Source organism: Eptesicus fuscus, chromosome 3 (assembly GCF_027574615.1).
Source record: "Eptesicus fuscus isolate TK198812 chromosome 3, DD_ASM_mEF_20220401, whole genome shotgun sequence".
Classification (NCBI taxonomy): Eukaryota; Metazoa; Chordata; class Mammalia; order Chiroptera; family Vespertilionidae; genus Eptesicus; species Eptesicus fuscus.
In genome coordinates, this window is record NC_072475.1 from 105,580,561 (window position 1) to 105,601,375 (window position 20,815).

The window sequence follows — 20,815 nt, forward strand, 5'->3', positions numbered from 1 at the left end:
GGCAAATGCAAATTAGACCACAATGAGATAACCAGTTAGAATGGGTGGCTAAATTCAAAGTTTGATGATACAAATTATTACTGATTAGGATGTGAAGCAACTGGAATTCTCAAATATTGGTGGTGAGAGTATAAATTCCTACAACTCCTACAAAGCTATTTCACACTTTATACTAAAGCTAAAAATATAATGATTGTATATTAGTTATATACCCACTCTATATACCCAAGAAGAATGAAGCCTGAGCCTGCAAGAAGACATGCACAAGAATGTTCATAGCAGCTTTTTTTTTTATTTTCATAATAACCCCAAATTGGGAACAACACAAATACCCATTAACAAAATTATAGGTAAATAAATTCTGGCCTATTCATACAATAGAATACTAAATAGTAATTTTAAAAAGACACAGACAAATAATCTCACAAATATTAGCTGAGCAAAAGAATACACACACCCAAAATGTATACACTGTATATGATTCCATTTATGTGACATTCAAGAAGAGGAAATGGTGTACTTCATTTTATAGCCATTAATCTCAAATGGACACAAAAGTTGCACTTGTATGGTACATAAAGATAAAAATAATCTATAATAATAAAAGTCTAATATGCTAATTAGACTGAACAGTCGAATGACCTTCTGGACATCATTACAGATGTCCTTCCGGACGAAGCCACAGTGGCGGGGGCCAAGGCAGAGGCAGTTAGGGGTGATCAGGCAAGCAGGCGAGTGGTTAGGGGTGATCAGGCAGGCAGGCAAGCAGTTAGAGGCAATGAGGCAGGCAGACAGAGTGGTTAAGGGCAATCAGGCAGGCAGGCAGGTGAGCGATTAGGAGCCAGCAGTCCTGGATTGCAAGAGGGTGCAGGCCGGGCTGAGGGACCCCCTCTAGTGCACGAATTTCATGCACCAGGCCTCTAGTCTTTAAATAAGTGGACATGATCAAAGGAATCAGTTATACTGACCATCTGAACATAATGCCTTATAATCTAATCACTATCTAATGGGGGAGGCTGAATAGGAGCATGATGTTCTTAGAAATTCATAAAAAGCCCTCAGCACTCATCAAACATTGCATATCAGATCCTTGTGGTGGAATAATATTGTAAGGTAGTAACCACTGGGGCCCAGCCAGCCCCAGGATTTTCCCAAGGACCTTCCTCCCACTCAAGCTCAGTGTACTTTGCCTCTGGCAGGAGTGACACAGCCAGAGCAAAAGGAGCCTTTATAGTTCTGAAAGCCTCACACACAGGGAGACCAGAAAGAGCACAGGGCACAGGACAAAGGATTCCTTACTGACTCCAAGCCAGTTTTTCCCACCCTCAAAACCAGCTTTACAAGATTCCTGGGAGTGACAGGAGCAGAGGACTGGGGGGCGAAAAGGGGGTGGTATAAAGCTGGGCCTGGGAGTTCCATTTTTAGTTGTTTATTTATTTATTTATTTATTTATTTATTTATTTATTGAGGACACCCCATACTGTTCTTAACAGTGGCTGTACCAGTCTGCATTCCCACCAGCAGTGAAGGAGGGTTCCTTTTTCTCCACATCCTTGCCAGCACTTGTCATTTGTTGATTTGTTGATGATAGCCATTCTGACAGTTGTGAGATGGTACCTCATTGTTGTTTTGATTTGCATCTCTCAGATGATTAGTGACTTTGAGCATGTTTTCTTATGTCTCTTGGCCTTCCTTATGTCCTCTTTCAAAAAGCATCTTTTTAGGTCCATTGCCCATTTTTTGATTGGGTTGTTTATCTTCCTTTTGTTAAGTTGTATGAGTTCCCTGTAAATGTTGGAGATTAAACCTTTATCGTTGATAACATTGGCAAATATGTTCTCCCATACAGTGGGCTTTCTTGTTGTTTGTTGATGGTCTCCTTTGCTCTGCAGAAGCTTTTTATTTTGATGTAGTCCCATTTGTTTATTTTCTCTTTAGTTTCCATTGCCTTAGGAGCAGTATCGGTGAAGAAATTGCTTTGGCATATGTCTGAGATTTTGCTGCCTGTGGATTCCTCTAGTATTTTTATGGTTTCCCGTCTTATGTTTAAGTCCTGTATCCATTTTGAGTTTATTTTTGTGTATGGTGTAAGTTGGTGGTCTAGTTTCATTTTTTTTGCATGTATCTTTCCAATTTTCCCAACACCATTTATTGAAGAGACTGTCTTGTCTCCATTTTATGTTCTTGCCTCCTTTGTCAAATATTAATTGAGCATAGTGGTTTGGGTTGATTTCTGTGTTCTCTATTCTATTCCATTGATCTATATGTCTGTTCTTATGCCAGTACCAGGCAGTTTTGAGAACAGTGGCTTTGTAAAACAGTTTGATATCTGGTATTGAGATCCCTCCTACTTTGTTCTTCTTTCTCAGGATTGCTGCAGCTATTTGGGGTCTTTTTTTTAAGTTTATTGCTAGGTATCTTAATTTTTTTGGTGCGATGGTAAATGGGATTGCTTTTTTAGTCTCTCTTTCTGTAAGTTCACTATTGGTGTATAGAAATGCCATAGATTTCTTGGCATTAATTTTGTATCCTGCTACATTGTCGAATTAAATTATTAAGTATAAAAATGGAACTCCCATTTGACCCAGTGATCCCACTTCTAGGAATATATCCCAAGAAACTAAAAACACCAGTCAGAAAGGATATATGCACCCCTATGTTCATAGTGGGACAATTTACCATAGCTAAGATTTGGAAACAGACTAAGTGCCCATCAGCAGATGAGTGGATTAGAAAACTGTGGTACATCTACACAATGGAATACTACGTTGTGGTAAAAAAGAAGGAATTCTTACCATTTGCAACAACATGGATGGAACTGGAGAGCATTATGCTAAGCTAAATAAATCAGTCAGAGAAAGATAAATATCACATGATCTCACTCATTTGTGGAATATAATGAACAACATAAACTGATGAACAAAAACAGATCCAGAGACAGAGAAGCATTGATCACACCATCAAACCTCAGAGGGAAGGTAGGGGAGGGTGGGGGTAAGGAGGAGAGATCAACCAAAGGATTTGTATGAATGCATATAAGCCTAATCAGTGGACACAGACACCTGGGGGGTGAGAGCATGAGTGGGGGGTTGGGATAATGGGGCAATAAGGACACATATGTAATACCTTAATCAATAAAGAAAAAATAAATAAAATGCATATTCTCAGGCTCCATCTGAGACTAGCCAAATCAGAAAAGAAAGAAAGAAAGAAAGAAAGAAAGAAAGAAAGAAAGAAAGAAAGAAAGAAAGAAAGAAAGAAGAAAGAAAGGAAGGAAGAAGAAAAGAAAAGAAAGAAAGAAAGGAAAAAGAAAGAAAGAAAGAAAGAAAGAAAGAAAGAAAGAAAGAAAGAAAGAAAGAAAGAAAGAAAGAAAGAAAGAAAGAAAGAGGTACCCTGCACCTGACTCACTGGGCTGCATCCTGGGAGTGGAGGTCGGGAGATGATAGAGTGCAGATAGATTTGAGGGGTCCAAGGACAAAGGTGTCTATTCTTACTTTCCAATTGGAACCTGAGGAGTTATGAGCCTCCCCAATGTATCCTGCACTGAGCGGGAAGCGGAGCAATAACTGAAAATGGTTAAGTGGGCTGTCTGGGCTGATGGGCTGTGGCAACCTCATAGAATTCCCACACACCTCCAAGCAGAGAAGGGAAATGCAACGAAAAGTGGCCCAAAAGTGGCCAGAGAGAAGCAAAAGAGTGCACTTTGAAAGGCCCCACACTCTGAGTGGGACTGAGAACCAGCACAACTGAGCACCATGGAGGAGAGGAAGTGTTGTGAGTCTTAGCAGCCTATTGCATTGCTACCAAGAACCAGCTGTCCCCTCCCAAAGCCTCCTGGAACTGAGACTCAACCTCCAAGAGAAGGGCGACCCTGAATTAATTGAAATTAAGTTTCTGCCACCAGACAGGATGAAAGCTAACATATGAATACAGTTAAAGAAATACAAAGAAAGTTGCGTTTCTTGCATAAGTGGGTATGTCCTGAGGTCTGTATACCTTATGCTTCGCTGGAGGGCAAGCTTTTGGTTTGGGTATATTCTAACCCTCTGCCTATCAGACTCTCATAAGCAGCACAACAAAATCAGCTGGAAACTCTGGTTTTCTCTGTGCAAAATCCCACTCTAAGACACAGTAAGGCAGAGAAGAATGGATGAGGTGGTCTTGCTCATGTTTAGGATACGTGGAGACAAAAATGCACCAACATAAGAATTTCTGGATTTCCTCTCCTAAGCTTATTAAAGGGGATCTGCTTTCCCTGGTCAGCATTAACCGTGGAGTACCCCCCTTGAGAGATCTGCCTTTGCCAGAGAGGGTCTCCAGAGGCTTTCTGCAGCAGAACGGAGAGGCAAAGGGAATGGAGAGAAAGATGGGATCTCATTGAGTCCTAGGGAAGGACTTTGGTGTATGTGTGGGGGCGGGGGGATGAGGGGGGCCGCTAGCAGGTGTGAAAGGTATGAAGCAAGTGGATGGAGAGAAAAAGGCAGCTTTAAAAATTATTGCTACAGTCTAGTTATAGCCTTTACTACGTTTAAATAGTAAAAACTGCAGATACCAGTATTTTTAAAACTTTGAGATGGTTGGGATTGTACCACTGTTGGATCACAATGATATAGCAGCCAAAGTTCTCAATAGTAAGCAACAGCAAGCCATCACTCTAGTGACTTAAGCTGAAATGACATCTATTAAAAGGGACTTGAGGAGCTCACAGAAATTGCAAGAAGCAGGAGAGCTGCGCTTGGGGTTACTATATATTTAAAACTATACTAAAACCTCACCTCAGGTCTCACAAGCTTTATCTTGGGGTTCTTCTCAGTACTCCTTCTTCACAAACTTTGGTTTCCAGTCTGGGGTAGGTGTATCTGAGTCCAGATCATACACTGAGATCTAGGAAAGTAGTGATGGTCATTTGAAGCATCTACGGTGGGTGGTGGGCTCTCTGACACATTGACCCAAAAGGAAGAGGAATTTCTCCAGGGATTAGAGGAGGCCATAGGCTGGGGGTCCAGAAGGATGGCACTTACCTACCACTGAGAGCAACCACCTCATAAGCCCCAACTGTGGTGCTGCGTTTATTCATTAGTGCTTGTTAGAATGAGATTGCATGTCCACTTCCTCTGAGCTACTAAATCAGAATCTATGAGAATGAGGTCCTGGAAGTGGACTTTTAAAACCAGCATCCCAAGCTTGTACCTCAAGCTTTACTATATGCCCCAATCAGTTCAGAGGTATAGCTCTAAAAGTCGGCATGTGCTGGAATCATTTTTGCATTTCCACCCAGGTAGCCAAAGAAAAAGGTGTAAGTCCCTATAAGGAGGTTGTGCAGTCTGTGACTCTGGAGTGTAAGAAGCATTGGTTTGAATCCCAGTTATGCCCTGTATAGGTTTGTGATTTAAAAAGTTACTTCATCTCTCTGAGCCTTACTTGCTTCATCTGTAAAATGGGATGACAGTAGAATGAGCCTGAATTAGTTGAGATAGGACAGGCTATGCTGTTGTAACAGCCCAAAGTCTTGACGACTCAAAATAGTAAAAGTTTATTTTTTAAAAACAAGCTTCATTCACTTTATTTTTCTTGATGGAGCCTGGGTTCTCTGCACAGAAACTCTGGGGTGGGTCTTTACAAATGGTCAGTGAGTCCTTGATAGGGAAACTTGGTGAACACAGTCTCTTTCCGGAGGTTGGGGGTGAGAGAGCTGTAGGTTTTGGAGATGACATCAAATGTGGCCTTGGTGAAGTTGCCCAGGGTGGCAAGGCAGTCTCTGGCCAGGGTGTAGCAGTTGTGGATACTGGCCGTCATCAGCAGCTTCTTGGGCACAGGGGCTGAGACTATGCCAGGATGCCTGAGGCTGGGATGAGGCCACCAGCACAGAGCCACAGTGGCGGTCACCTCCCAAGGGACAGTGTGGGACTTGTGGATCTTGTTCCCTCAGTTGGAAGCCTCCTTGCAAAGGGACAATAAAGAGCTTGACCAGGATCATGGCCCACAGATGGCAGTGGCTACCCCCTTTGAGCACTTAACACCCATACCAACATGTCCATTGTAGTCCCCAAGGACAACAAATGCCTTGAACTGGGTCCTCTGGCCAGTGCAGGTCAGCTTTTGACTCCGCATAATCTTCAAAACCTCATCCTTAAGGATGCCCCCAGGAAAAACTCAATGACCTCAGAGTTCTTTTTTTAAAAAAATATTTTTTAAAGTATATTTTTATTGATTTCAGAGAGGAAGAGAGAGGGAGAGAGACAGAAACATCAATGATGAGAATCATTGCCAGAAACCAATTACTGTTTCACTAATAGAGAGATGTGGACAGGAAGCCAGGAAGGCTGTCAACAACATTAATTGCTCTAACCACTCACCCTTTAGTTGAGACATTGTTAGCTGAAGCAGCCTCCACCTCTGTTTGTCCCATGTAAGTTTCTGTTATTTCCTGCCTAAGGGCTATGTGTAAATTTCTGTTATTTCCTGCCTAAGGTGTTTTCCCCATAGCCTCAATAAAAGTGATAGCAGGGCCAGAGCAGGGAGTAGTTCTCCCACTAGAGTTGGACTACCGCCTGGCCCCCCATATCGCCAAATTAAATTTCTTCAAGTTTCTTTTCATTTGTGTGCGGCCCTTCTCCAGAACTCGAACCCTGAACCGGAACCCTGAACCACGCGGGACGTGGAAAGGGGATTCCACATCTGGTGCCCAACATGGGGCTTCTGGAGGAGAAGATATTTTTCGCCTAAGAGTGAAGGAAGGAAAAAAATTACACCTAGAAAAGGTGTGGAAAATTCACCGGAAAAAGGTGAGGGAAGTTCACCACATGCAAAAGCCCATGGCCAGCTTCAGAGTCGCAAACTGTAAGTAGAGTGGGAACATCTTTTTCAGCCAGGCTAATGGGGAAGAATTAGGTTATAAATACAAAGTAAACTTTATTATAGAGTTTTGGTTTGCATGCTTAAAGAATGTTGTTTCTTGTTCAAATTAAAATCTTAGTTTGTATTTGGAATTTAAAATCTGTAATAAGAAGTAGAACTCCAATATGGAAGCCGCCTCTGGTGCGGAGAAATTCAAAGGTGGCAGGAGAGGGCAAGGCTATCTGCTCTCCCACAATGAGATTACTCAATGCTTTGTTTAAAAATTATAAAAGAACTTGCAGAGAAATTCAAATCTTGGCCAAATTGGGTGTTAGTTATTACTTCAGAAAGTGAAAAAGAAATAAAAAATTTAAGATCTGTCTATCTTTTAAGCATGAAAAGAAATTCGGCCAGATCTGTTGCTGATGCTTCTCCAGAGCAAGCAGGATGTGGGGAAAGGGAGACACGTGGAGATCCAATATGGAAGCCCACTCTCCCAGTGTGCTAAGGAATGTGGTAATTTGCATTTGAATGGCTACAAACTTCCTCCAAATTCGTTTGGCAGCAAAACTTTCTTTTTTGGGAGTTTGCTTAATTATATCAATAATAAAGTTAAAGGTTTAGCCAAGACCGGTTTGGCTCAATGGATAGAGCGTCGGCCTGCAGACTGAAAGGTCCCAGGTTCGATTCTGGTCAAGGGCATGTACCTTAGTTGCGGGCACATCCCCAGTAGGGGGTGTGTAAGAGGCAGCTGATCGATGTTTCTCTCTCATCGATGTTTCTAACTCTCTATCCCTCTCTCTTCCTCACTGTAATAAATCAATAAAATATATATTTTTTAAAATTAAAGGTTTAGATATTTTGAAATGACAAAATGCTAAATATTTGTCCAGCTCTAAAAGTTTAAATTTGATATCTTAAGATAATTATAAAAAATATTATAATCTTTAAATCATATATGGATATATATATATATTTGATTGTTTTTTTACCATGTTAAAATTTCAAGGCCTTAACAGAGATGATTCTTGGAAAGCTCTAAGGGCCCGGAGTAATACAAGAAATTTATTCTCTCTTCTTAAAGGAAATCTTTTAAAAACAGATCTAATATACTTGAAATTGCATGGAAAGCCTTATCAAATAAAAATTAATAAATATACTTTAAATGTTATGAAGGTTTTTGGCCCCAAAAAGGGCAAAATGAAGTAACTAAATATTTCTTCCAGTTTAAAATTGAATTGCCATGGCCTAGAGCAAAGAATATCCTTACATGACATTATTCTACAATGTCATTATAGTTTTTGATATTTTACAACAGCATATTGTACATTTATCCCAAACAAACTTACAAACTAATTCTTTGAATGTTTGGCAGCAATTTAAAAACACAGGAAAGCCAAAACCAGTTTGGCTCAGTGGATAGAGCGTCGGCCTGCGGACTCAAAGGTCCCGGGTTCGATTCCAGTCAGGGGCATGTGCCTTGGTTGCGGGCACATCCCCAGTAGTGGGTGTGCAAGAGGCAGCTGATTCCCAGTAGTGGGTGTGCAGGAGGCAGCTGATCGATGTTTCTCTCTCATCGATGTTTCTAACTCTATCCCTCTCTCTTCCTCTCTGTAAAAAAATCAATAAAATATATTAAAAAAAATAAATAAAAACACATGAAAGGATTTAATCCCTTCCACTGTGTGGAAGGCCCCCTGGGAAGGCACCTGAGCATTCTATATTGGCCCTTCTTGCTCTTTTTGTCAAGAGGGACCTTCTTCTCACAATCCAATTGCCCACAGCTGTTGCATGAGCTCTCTATTCCTGCTGAGGTTGAAGCCTCGTGGTGGCTGGTACCATGGATCTGTCTCTCACACAATTGCGTGAGCTGGGCCCTCCCTGGAGAAGAAACCTGGGTTCCCCAAGATATGTGATCAGTGCCGGGGCCCCGCCAGGAGGCGAGGGGATCCCAAGACAGGTACTGGACATGGAGGCCACGGGGGCATAGGCTACCAAGGAGACAAAACTAAACCTCACATCACCCTGCTTGGCCCCGGAGGATGGCTGGTTAGCCAGAGACGGGTAAGATTCCTCAAGGAAGGAACAACCTAAGACAGGCACAGTCACAGAGGGGCCATCAGGAGAGAACTTGGGGATCAACAGAGGTGGGGCACAGACCCTCACTCCCCCAACATTGCAGGGGCCTGAACCTTAGCCCCTTCTGAGGGAGGTCTCCTGCCCCCATGGCTGCTTCACGCTTCCCATGCCCAGCTCAGATCGGGACCCAGGTGACCGACAGAGACTTGTCCAGCTCAGATCGGGACCCAGGTGACTGACAGAGACTTGTCCAGCTCAGATCGGGACCCAGGCAACAGAGACTTGGCTGACAGCAGCTGCCCTATATCTAAATCCAGCCTAATACCAGGAATGCTCAGGGCCTTCTCAAGAATGCAAATAATCCTTTGCATTAATATTTACAGGGTAAATTAAGATTGTTTTTTTTTTTTTTAAATATATTTTATTGATTTTTTACAGAGAGGAAGAGAGAGGGATAGAGAGTTAGAAACATCGACCAGCTGCCTCCTGCACACCCCCTTCTGGGGACGTGCCCGCAACCAAGGTACATGCCCTTGACCGGAATCGAACCCGGGACCTTTGAGTCCACAGGCCGATGCTCTATCCACTGAGCCAAACCGGTTTAGGGTAAACTAAGATTGTTGTTAGAGTATTAAATTTGACAGTAAAATAGTAGTCAAGTTTTCAGATTAATTTAAATTGGCTAATTGAAATAAGTGAATATTCAAGAAAATTTAATTATACTGGACAAAAAGCTGTTTCTAAAGTATTAACTAAAATTTCTATTGGTAGTTCATTTCATGGTAAAATTGCTTAACATGTAATGAACCTTAAAGCAGTCATATTTTTGTGCAAAAAATTAAAATTTAAAGTGATCAAGACTGCATTATAGAAATTTTCCAAAAGCCTCCTAAATAATTAAATTTAAAAAAAGGGGGTGGGGGGCCGAAACCGGTTTGGCTCAGTGGATAGAGCGTCGGCCTGTGGACTCAAGGGTCCCAGGTTTGATTCCGGTCAAGGGCATGTACCTTGGTTGCGGGCACATCCCCATTAGGGGGTGTGCAAGAGGCAGCTGATCGATGTTTCTAACTCTCTATCCCTCTCTCTTCCTCTCTGTAAAAAATCAATAAATATTAAAATATATTTTTAAAACATTAAAATAGGGGGGGGGAAAAAAGAGTGGGAAAAATATTATGTAAGGAAAAATATCCAGAAAAATTTTTTTTCTTTGAAAATTAATTTTCATTTGTAATGCTAACAGCAGAACGAAAAACACACATGATATCAAAATAAGCCAAAGGAAAATCATTTGGGCAAAAAATAAAAAAGGATCCCAAGTCAAATTTATAGAAAATATTCCTTTATTAACTTTTGGTCGAGAATATGTTTGTATATTTTCAGAAAACAACTCCAAGACCATGTAGATTCCTGCAACAGAGAGGAATTGACAGGAATGCTCCAGCCATGAAGACAAGAGGAAAAACAGTCCAGAGATGGAAGATGCTGATGATGCCTTGCCATGCTAGCAGTCAGCAGCTGTGCATTGCTGCAGGTTGCCCAGGACCAAACCAGAGAGGGTCGGACCTGCATTGCCACCATTTGTCCACCATACAGATACCATTGCTGACATGTACTCAAAAAACTGTTGGACATTGAAACTGGGACTCAAAAAACTGTTGGCCCAGAAAGAAACTTACTACAGACTGATTTCATTTGACTCTCAGCATAACCATTGTTGCTTGTCTCATTTTTTGTTCTTATATGTTTATTTCTAGTCTGCAGATGCAAGATTTTTTAGGGAAAGAAAACGGGGGAGATGCCGGAAACCAATTACTGTTTCACTAATAGAGAGATGTGGACAGAAAGCCAGGAAGGCTGTCAACAACATTAATTGCTCTAACCACTTACCCTTTAGTTGAGACATTGTTAGCTGAAGCAGCCTCCACCTCTGTTTGTCCTATGTAAATTTCTGTTATTTCCTGCCTACAGGCTATGAGTAAATTTCTGTTATTTCCTGCCTAAGGTGTTTTCCCCATAGCCTCAATATAAGGGATGGCAGGGCCAGAGCAGGGAGTAGTTCTCCCACTAGAGTTGGACTACCGCCTGGCCCCCCATATCGCCAAATTAAATTTCTTCAAGTCTCTTTTCATTTGTGTGCAGCCCTTCTCCAGAACTCAAACCCTGAACCGGAACCCTGAACCACGCGGGACGTGGAAAGGGAATCCCACAAATCATCAATTGTCTGCCTCCTGCACGCCCCCTACTGGTGATCGAGCCTGCAACCCAGTCATGTGCCCTCGACCGGAATCGAACCTGGGACCCTTCAGTCCACGGGCTGATGCTCTTTCCACTGAGCCAAACCAGCCAGGGCGACCACAGAGTTCTTGATGGGCAGGGAGAAGAGACAGATCTCCTTCAGGGACTTGATCTTCATGTCCTTGACCAGAGGCCCAGCTTGGTGACAGGGATCCACTCCTTGTCCTCAGCTTTGAGCTCCTTACCAGTCCCCAGCTCTGGCCCCGGATGCATGCTGCTGCCCATCCTCCACGGAAGCCCCTGCAGCCTCCCACCTTCCCCCTCACCCTCCTGCAGCACCCATGTCACCTGCCATTTGGTGTTTTCTGGGAGAAGAAGTAAAAGTTTATTTCTTGTTCCATTGGTGGATGGAAATGGATGGCTTTCCTGAGCAGCTCTCTCTGAACATCTGGACTCCTTCCATTGGGCACAAATTGTGTCGGTGAAGAGAGAGCAAAAAAGGACTGTGGGAGGTTGGCAGGGGGAAACATAACTTCTTCCCATATTCCATCTGCCAGAAAATGATCACCTCGACTTCAAGGGAGGTTGGGAAATGCCGTGAAACACACATATTCAGTGGTAGAACACTGTTGGTTTCAACCACAACCATCTCTTAGAATTTCTGTGAGGTCTAAATGAGCAACCTACAAATGTTATTTTAATTCCCCTTTATCTAGATTTTCTCAGCTTTTGTTTCTGCTTTTGAGGAGGACAATGCCAGACGGTAGTATTCATGGTTTTAGTTACCACAAGTGAAAAGTACACGTGAGCTGTCTATTCCTTTTCCTCCCTGACTAGACTAGCGGTGAGATTGGTGACCCTGGTGGCCAGCTGGGCTACATTTCCATGACAACTTCGTGGCTCTGGGAGGAGACTGGTGAGCAATCTCAGCACAGTGGTGCACATCAGTAGCACTTCCAGCTCTGTTAGGTTGTGGAGCAGGAACTTCCAGAGCCACTGGGCAACATGAGCTTGGTTTTCTTGTTGCTCCCATAACCCATGATGGGCATCACCATCTGGTCCCTGAATCTCTTCTGCGCTCTGTTGTCAATGCCTCTAGCTTCTGCCAGTTACACTGAAGGTTGACAAATCGGTCTGACTGGTGTTGAGTGACCTTCCTCGTCCATTTTTTATGACCTTGCACTTCAGGAAGGGTCTGAAGGAAGCCATGGTGCCAAATAGGAGATGGCTACCACCTCTGCAGGCCACACCCAGGAAGAGAGAAAGGATGGTGATTTTGTTTGTTTGTTTGTTTTTAAATAACCATGGACACAGAATTAATAGATAAATTATATAGTACATATAAGCAAAAGAGCAAAATAAAAATCACCTATAATCTTACAATCTAGAGGTAATAGCTATTAAAATGAGCCTTTTATTCCTTTTTTAAAATATATTTTATTGATTTTTTTACAGAGAGGAAGGAAGAGGGATAGAGAGTGAGAAACATCAATCAGCTGCCTCTTGCACACCTCCTACTGGGGATGTGCCCGCAACCAAGGTACATGCCCTTGACTGGAATCGAACCTAGGACCTTTCAGTCCGCAGGCTGACGCTCTATCCACTGAGCCAAACCGGTTAGGGCGAGCCTTTTATTTCTTTTACAAAACTAAAATTTTATTGTGCACATCATTTTGAAGGTTTTTTAAAATTAACATAATGATAGAGTACAACCCACTTGGGTTGTCATTACGTACTCTTCCATATCATCATTTTCGATAACTATGTAGTACTGAATGTTAAGATGTGTTATAATATTTTTAAAACACTTTACCAATTATTGGGCATTCTTACTACCATAATCAACACCGTGATGAACATTTTATGCTAAATCTTGGGGCACATCCATGGCTATTCCATTTTAGCCTGGGTTTTTCCACTTCCTTTAGCTCTCTGTGTTGGAACTGGACACATAGCAGAGAACACCTGGCTGGTCACGTTGGTCATTTAATCAGCCATGCAGATCAGAACTGGTAAAACAGGTTGGGTTTACTGCCTTAAAAACAAACCAACCCTATCTTGGACTCTTAAAGTTATTCCTGTTTCCTAGAGATTATGCCCCCAGCAGAGACATTCTCTGGCATACCTAAAGAGGGAAGGGCCTCATGCATTATCTCATACTCTAAGAGAATACACTGTCATGTTTGCCTGAGTCAGGAGGAGGGAGCCCCTGGCAGCATGGGCCATGTTACTATGTATAGAACATGTTTCATACATGCTAGAGAGAGCCAAATGTATTGAGTCAATGAGAGCAGCTTGCAGGATGCATATAGATCAGGATATAAAGTGATTTGAAGTGTACTTTTTTTGGACAATGAATTTTCATATATTGCATAAAATCTACAGATCAGCTTCCAAACAGAATTTTTAAAAATATGGCAAAAAAGTTTTATAAGAACTATTCCTCTTCTGTTGGATATTTTCTTAAGCTTGCCTCTGGTTAAATAGGGCTGAGGTAAAGGTTAGGAAAGCTCTGAAATTATTGTGCCACCCCTGTTTTTAAAATGCCCCAGTTCCTTGGTTGCTTACACAGAATGAAGTCTCAACCCCTTAGCACCTAGGATTTTCTTGTCCTGCGGAGTCTGGCCCCAAACCTTCCTCTGCTGCTTTACCTCCTGCCTGTAACTCCTTTCTTAGTGATCCATTACGGGTATAACACTTCGTAATTGGTTTAAATACCTATCTCCCCCTCCCTATAACTTATCTTTTTAACCACAAGTTTCTGTCCCTTTCCTCTGCCTACATCTAGAACCTAGTAGCTGGCATACAGTAGGCAATCAATAAATGTCTGTCATTAATAATAGCTAACATTACAAGAGGGGCTAGTGTTTATTATGTTCTAAGAACTTTACATGTGTTATCTCACTTAATCCTATAACAATCCATGAGCTTGGTATTATTATTATCCACATTTCGTGGGCAAAGAAACTAAGGCTCAGAGGTTTGGTAACCTGCCAAAGATTACAACATCAGTAGAAAGGAGCTCAGATGTTCAACTGGGATTTGAACTCAGGCAGTAAGGCTCCAAAATCTAATGTGCAAATAGACCGAATGGTGGAACAATTGAACAACTGGTCGCTATGATGTGCGCTGACCACCAGAGGGCACACGTGGAACATGGCTGGCCTCGGCAGTAGGCGGCAGAGGCAGGAACATGGCAGGTGTCGGTCATGGTGGGATGGTGGAGCAGGTGAGCAGGGGTGCCAGACCAATGCAGGGTGCTGGTCTCTAATGGTTACTGAAAATTCTTTGTTCCCACACGCTGTGGTCCTAATGCCAGTGGTCTTAATCGAGCATCTAGAAGGATTCAGGAACCTGGAGAAGGTGCTGTGCATAAATTAATCAAGAGTCCAGAGACGAAACATAATTTTGGAAGGTATCATAGGGAGTCAGAGAAGACTTAGCTAAAGGAACTAAGTTCTTCTAGTCTCAGGACCCCTTGCTTTTTATTAACACAATTTGTCCTAAGGCGAGGTAGATATACACATCAAAGGCCAGGGTTAGGTACAGAATCCATTGTCAGATTGGGGAATTGCCTATGGCTATTCAGGTGTTTGGCCAGTAGGAGGCAATAACATGCAGATTAAGATGCCCTGAGCTGTCTGGCAGCAAGCAATTATTTTATGCATCCTTTTCACGTTTGGGGAAATGCCCTCAGCTATCTCCAAATGATTCAGCCCTGCTGACATGCTGGAATTGGCTTCTGGCATGGTCCCACCCAGCGCTCACACCTGCTGCCAGCATCTAGCACCAGCCCTGATCTCTCTGCATCATCAGCAGGTGCGAGCAGTAGCTGATGGCCCTGATCACCCATCAGGGCTTCTCCACCTCCCCCTGCTCCTGAGGGGCGATTGGGGCTGACAGCTGCCACTCGCACCTGCTGACAGCGCTGGCCCCACTCGCACCCGCTGCTGGCGCCAGACCCAATCGCTCCACGCTGTCAGCGGGTGCGAGCAGGGCCTATGCCATCAGCGTGGGGCTGCCAGCACACAGGAAACCGCGGCGGGAGGGGCCAGGCAGGGGAGGATGGACCGAGACCTGTCCCTGTGCCTACTGCAGCCTCATGGCCCACAGTTCCTCTCAAGGTGCACGAATTCATGCACTGGGCCCTTATTAATGAATAAATTTCATCATAGAATAAATGGTGTTAACGTGCAGAAGTACTTCCATTTTCTGGATAGGTGCACAGGCTCCATAATCTGACTACTTCTATTTAAACTCTGTTTTCACCACTTGGTAGCTTTGTGAGTTTGGAAAAGTTATTTAAATTTTCTAAGCCTTTATTTTCCCATTCATAAAATGTGGATAAAAGTGGCTCCGTCCTGATAAGATAATAGTGAATATTAAATGGTAGAATCCTTGTTAAGTGTCTGGCATACCTTAAGATCTCAATAAATACTATGTACACAAAGCTATTATTGCCAGACCATCAGACTCATACTTACTGCTATTTTCTGTCCTGGAGTGAATAATTGTAAATGCCTTGGAAAACAGGACATCCATTCTCCAGTCATCTGTTTTGCATGTGAGTCTGTGTGTGTGTGTGTGTGTGTGTGTGTGTGTGTGTGTGTGTGTTCTCACACACAAATATAAATGACGAAGTCTCTAATCCACCTACAAAGTCTCCCATTGTGTGTTCCGCACAGATACCTGTGTCATAGCTTTCCAGAGCAGCACCAAAAGGGCTCAGTGTCACCACTGCACAGCAGCTCTCAGAGACCCTCTAGTTTCAATATTCCATGAGTGAAAGATTAAGGCCTCTTCCAGCCCTCAGGTAGACATGACAACTTGGGAGTAGCACAAGAATTGGAGGCAGCTCCATTCAGCACCCAGGAAAGAGCTCAGCCTTTACCCATCAGCTAATAAGAAACCAGCAGGCAGCATCTACCTGCCTGTTTGGGCTCAAGCTTCCAGAAACTAAACTTTCATTGGGTTCTTCTTAGGCTAGGAGGAAGATTTGCCCATGACCTCATATCTCTTTTTGTTTTATTTCTAATGGGTCTAGGCAACTGTGCCCTGAAAATATAGTTTTGACTAGAAGAAATATGATCTCCTTCCTCTCATCACCAAAATTCCAAGTTAAAGCCAGAAGTAAACTGAACTGAAAAGGAAAGGGGGGATCAGCAGCACAATCCAGAAGGGTGCTGGGAGAAAGAACAAGGCCGGGGGAACAGCACAAAGGCTTCTCAAAAATGATGCGTTGATGAGAACCAGTACACACAGATCCCCACCCTGCACAAGCAGGGAGCAAGCTCCCCCACCCCGAGTCCAGCCTAATGCAGTCTTGAGTATTAGTCAGACTTTACGTTGAAGGACATTGGAGGACACTGTAAGCTGCCTGGGATCACATGAGCCAGTAGCCGATATGAGGATCCGCAGTTTCCTCTGTCTTGTCAGAGGAAGTAGTCACTGGGAGGGGACATAGGGTATGGAATGTTGGTGTTGGAAGGAATCTACCCAGCTGTGCCCCTTCATTTTACCTGGGGAGGAACTAAGGGTCAGAGTGAACCCCTTTACCCGAGGCCACAAAGTTCATTTGTGGCAGAGAAAGACTGCTAGTCCATTGTTCTATTCTGTTGCCCTTATGATGACACTCCCTGCCTCTTGCAGCTGACTCACCCATAGCCCTTCCATCCTACCCACTGTGCCTGAAGGGCTGCCGGTTGCATGTCGGAAGAGTCGGGAACCTCAGGTGTGCTACAGAGTAGGAAAGACGATATATGACAGTTTCATAGGAAATATCATAGTGTCCATTTTTCTGTCCTCTTGTGGAAATCAATTTCATTTCAGACCCCAAATATGGTGTTAATTTTCCACCCAAAGGAGATACCACAGAGCTCCCAGATCAGGGCTACACTACCCAGGGAGAAACTTGAAGTAATCAAACAGATGGAGGGGCCAATAAAGTCTCCAAGCTTTTGATATAGCCATTCTTTTGCTACATGTGGCTAATGATTACCAACATTCTCTTAACAAGGAAAAAAAAAGAATTGTTATCAGGATGCTTTATAACTTTTCTTTAAAATGTGTTTTTAAGAAGGCTTCATAACTTTCATTGAGTACTTACTATATGCAGGCAGTATTACTTAATCCTCAATAACCACAGCAGGTAGTTACTGTTATTCTCATTATAAAGAAGAGAAAATTGAGGCACAAAAAGTTTACATAACTTGCCCAAAGTCTTGCGAATAGTAAATAATCTGACTCCAGTACCTGGCTCTTTATCATGCTTTTGTTAACTCTCTTATAAAACTGTGTATATTTCCTCCTTCAAAGCATGGGTTCAGTCATTCTCAAGTTTTTCTCTCCTTATCAAGTAGTAAATTAACATACCCCTTTAATTATTATTCAGTAACACTTGAACCAAATTTGTTTGTAACTGTTGAAAGGCTGATGTTCAATTAATGTGCAGTGTTTACAAAATGCTGCTTTGACACAACTTATTGTTTTATGTTTGAATATGCTACATGGTACATAACAAATGATAGCATGTTGGTATATTTCCTTTCCTCACTTTAAAAAAATATTAACATGTATAGAGGAGGAAAGACTTTCTCTTCTATATTCCTAGATTCAGTGCTAGAGGCTCAGCAATTTAGACTAACAAAGGACAGATTAATAAGAGAATGAAAGTTTCTTTATGTATGCAATGTACATACAAACTGGAGAACTCAGTAATGAGTGCCTTAAAGAGGTGATTAGAATTTGGGGCTAATATACCATCTTAACAAAGGATCAGATAAACTTGTAGAGAAGTGCAAAACAAAGGAAAAGAGGTTCGGGCTCCTGGGGGTGGTAAACTGTGGGAAGATAAATATATGGGGAAGCAAATGGGATAGAATAGTTATTTCAGTAAGATTTGTTTGTGTAGACTTATCTCACTGCCACTTTCTGTCTCCAATGACAAGGGCTGTTCTGCTGCTAGTCCAGGAGAGGGGAGGAGGAACTCCTTTGAGAAGAAAAACTTGTATCTTGCTTATAGACAGAGAGTGGGCAGAGAGCTCTTTCTGTGTTTGCTGCTTCTTAATTGTCTTCCACTCAAAACAATTATTATGCCCAAATGGCTTACTTTGGGTGGCATACTTGGGTCCCCTTCACATGATAAGAGTACATTCAATTTCTTAACTGCCTCCTCCCCCTTATTGTTTAGTGTGGCTATGTAGTCATTATAACTATTATTTTTCAATGAATAAATAACATTCCATTGAGTAGGTCTCTATCATAAATTGCTCATGATGATAAATAAATAGGATATATTAGGTATTATTATGAGATAATTGGACTATTCTCCAATTTCTCATGTTATCAATAAGTACAGTACACTTCATCTTTACTTACCAGATATATTTTATTCTAGTTTAGCAAAGTTTGAATTCTCTTTAGGAGGCTCAAAGCATGGCTACAATCTTTGAGTTTAGGTAGGGATAGTTTAAGGAAATGTAGATGGGCCATGAGGCCACCCAGAAGTCTCAGTAAATTCAGGGAACATGAAAGGCCTGCATAGATCAGTAGTAACAAGAGGAGTAAGTTTCCTCATCAACCAAAAGAATATGTACAAGTGATATAGGAAGCTGGAAACATCACCAGGTCTCAACATTCCACCTGCAAAGACAGCTCTCTTGTCACAGGGAACATTGACTAGCTTCCCACACAGGGGCAGTTTTTCTGAAGATGACAAGTTGATCAGGATTCTCAGATCACTTGGGGCATCTTAGGTTATTCCAATAACCAAAATGCACAGCACATATACACATACACACACATCCAGAATGTCCATTTTCCTGCTCATGCATGCAGTAGAGTGAGAGGCCTTGGGATTAGGAGTCAGGAAGACCTCAATTAGGATCTCAGCCTCTCCCTTCTCACCAGTAAGACTGCTACTTAATGTGACTATTTCTCAGTCTTCTAACATGAAATGGGAATCTTAACAAAGGATCAAATAACTTAGTAGAGAAGTGCAAAAAAATGATTAAATAGATTTAAAAATAATACTTTAAAAGCCAAAGAACAGCCCGGCCGGTGTGGCTCAGTAGTTGAGTGTTGACCCATGCACCAAAAGATCACAGGTTCGGTTCCCTGTCAGTGCACATGCCTGAGTTTCAGGCTCCATCCCCAGTAGGAGGTGTGCAGGAGGCAGCCATTCAATGATGTTTCTCTCTCATCGATGTTTGTATCTTCTCTCCCTCTCGCTTCCTCTCTCTAAAATCAATAAAAATGTATATTTTTAAAAAGCCACAAAACATTACATAATGTTAGCTCGTTATTGTCAGGGCATTTAGAAATGCTGGCTTTATTATTTGATCATTATCCATCTTGGGGGCTGAAGGAGACCTGATTACATACAGAGTAATTTGAGAGTTTTAAAATGTGGGATATTGATAAATGTTTTTATCTCCTGCTATAGGAGATTCAAAAGGAGTGTTGTTCTCCCCTCAGCCTGCCCAACGGTGTTCAGAGTCTGAGCTGCATGTTTCCAGGGGTCTGGGCAGCTTTCCTGACATGAGGCACCCAGAAGAGTACCCTCCTTTGTTTTTTTGTTGAGGAGGTGGGATTCCATTTTGCTCAATTACTTTTCTGCAGGACTCCTTGACTCCCTGTAGACATTTGATCTTATGAACCCCAATTCTGGAAAGTCATGATAAAATCGTGGCAATCTCTTTCACCTCCTTGCCCATCCACACAGCAAATTTAGTTGCCAAGTTTTTTGGTTCTAGTCTTTCAAACAGTTGTCCCCTCTCTAGTCCTCCTGCTGCTGCCCTAAATTTTCTCCACATTACTTCTTGCTTTGTCTATTATAATCACTTACTAGCTTTCCTGTTGCAGGAAAAATCCTGCAATAGGATTTCCTGCTGCACTCTACCCCGCCTCCGTTCCTCCCTTGTCGCCCGCCCCGCCTTCTCCTCCAGCCCGCCTGCGTTTCCCTTCGGCCCCGGCCCCACCTCTGCCCCGCCCTTGTCACCCGCCCCCCCTTCTCCCCCCCCCCTTGCTTGCTTCGAAGCTTTACTCCCTTCTGCAGCTCTTGGCTTCTTTGGACGCTGTCTTGATATGCAAATTAGCTGCCATCTTTGTTGGGGTAATTTGCATACTCGTCCTGATTGGTTGGTGGGCGTGGCTTGGCTGGTGGGCGTGGTTTAGGTGTAGCAAAGGTGCGGTCAATTTGCATATTTGTCTATTATTAGGTTAGATTGGGCCTCCCTGCTTCTAGTTTGTCTTCATTTCAACCCATCACTGACAAAGATTTATTGTGTTCCTAAATAATGTCACATTTGCCTCAAAATAATCTGCTGTCTCCAAATTGCTTGATGAATTAAGTCCAAACTATTCTAACAACATTTTTAAGGTCCTAAGCAGAATGTCCATGTAGCAGACTGCTAGTTTGTTCCCTCTTTCCTCCTTAAAAATGAAACTAGTTATTTTATTGATTATTTACAGAGAGGAGGGGAGAAGGATAGAGAGTTAGAAACATTGATCAGCTGCCTCCTGCACACCTCCTACTGGGGATGTGCCCGGAACCAAGGTACATGCCCCTGACCAGAATCGAACCCGGGCCCTCTCAGTCCACAGGCCGACGCACTAGCCACTGAGCCAAAATGGTTAGGGCAAATTAGCTAGTTATTAAAAACTA

At 42.7% G+C, this 20,815-nt stretch overlaps 1 pseudogene; it reads right to left on the reverse strand.

The window, feature by feature from the left end:
- Window positions 1-5,557: 5,557 nt before the first annotated feature.
- Window positions 5,558-11,506, reverse strand: LOC103302965 (40S ribosomal protein S2-like; annotated as a pseudogene).
- Window positions 11,507-20,815: the final 9,309 nt, after the last annotated feature.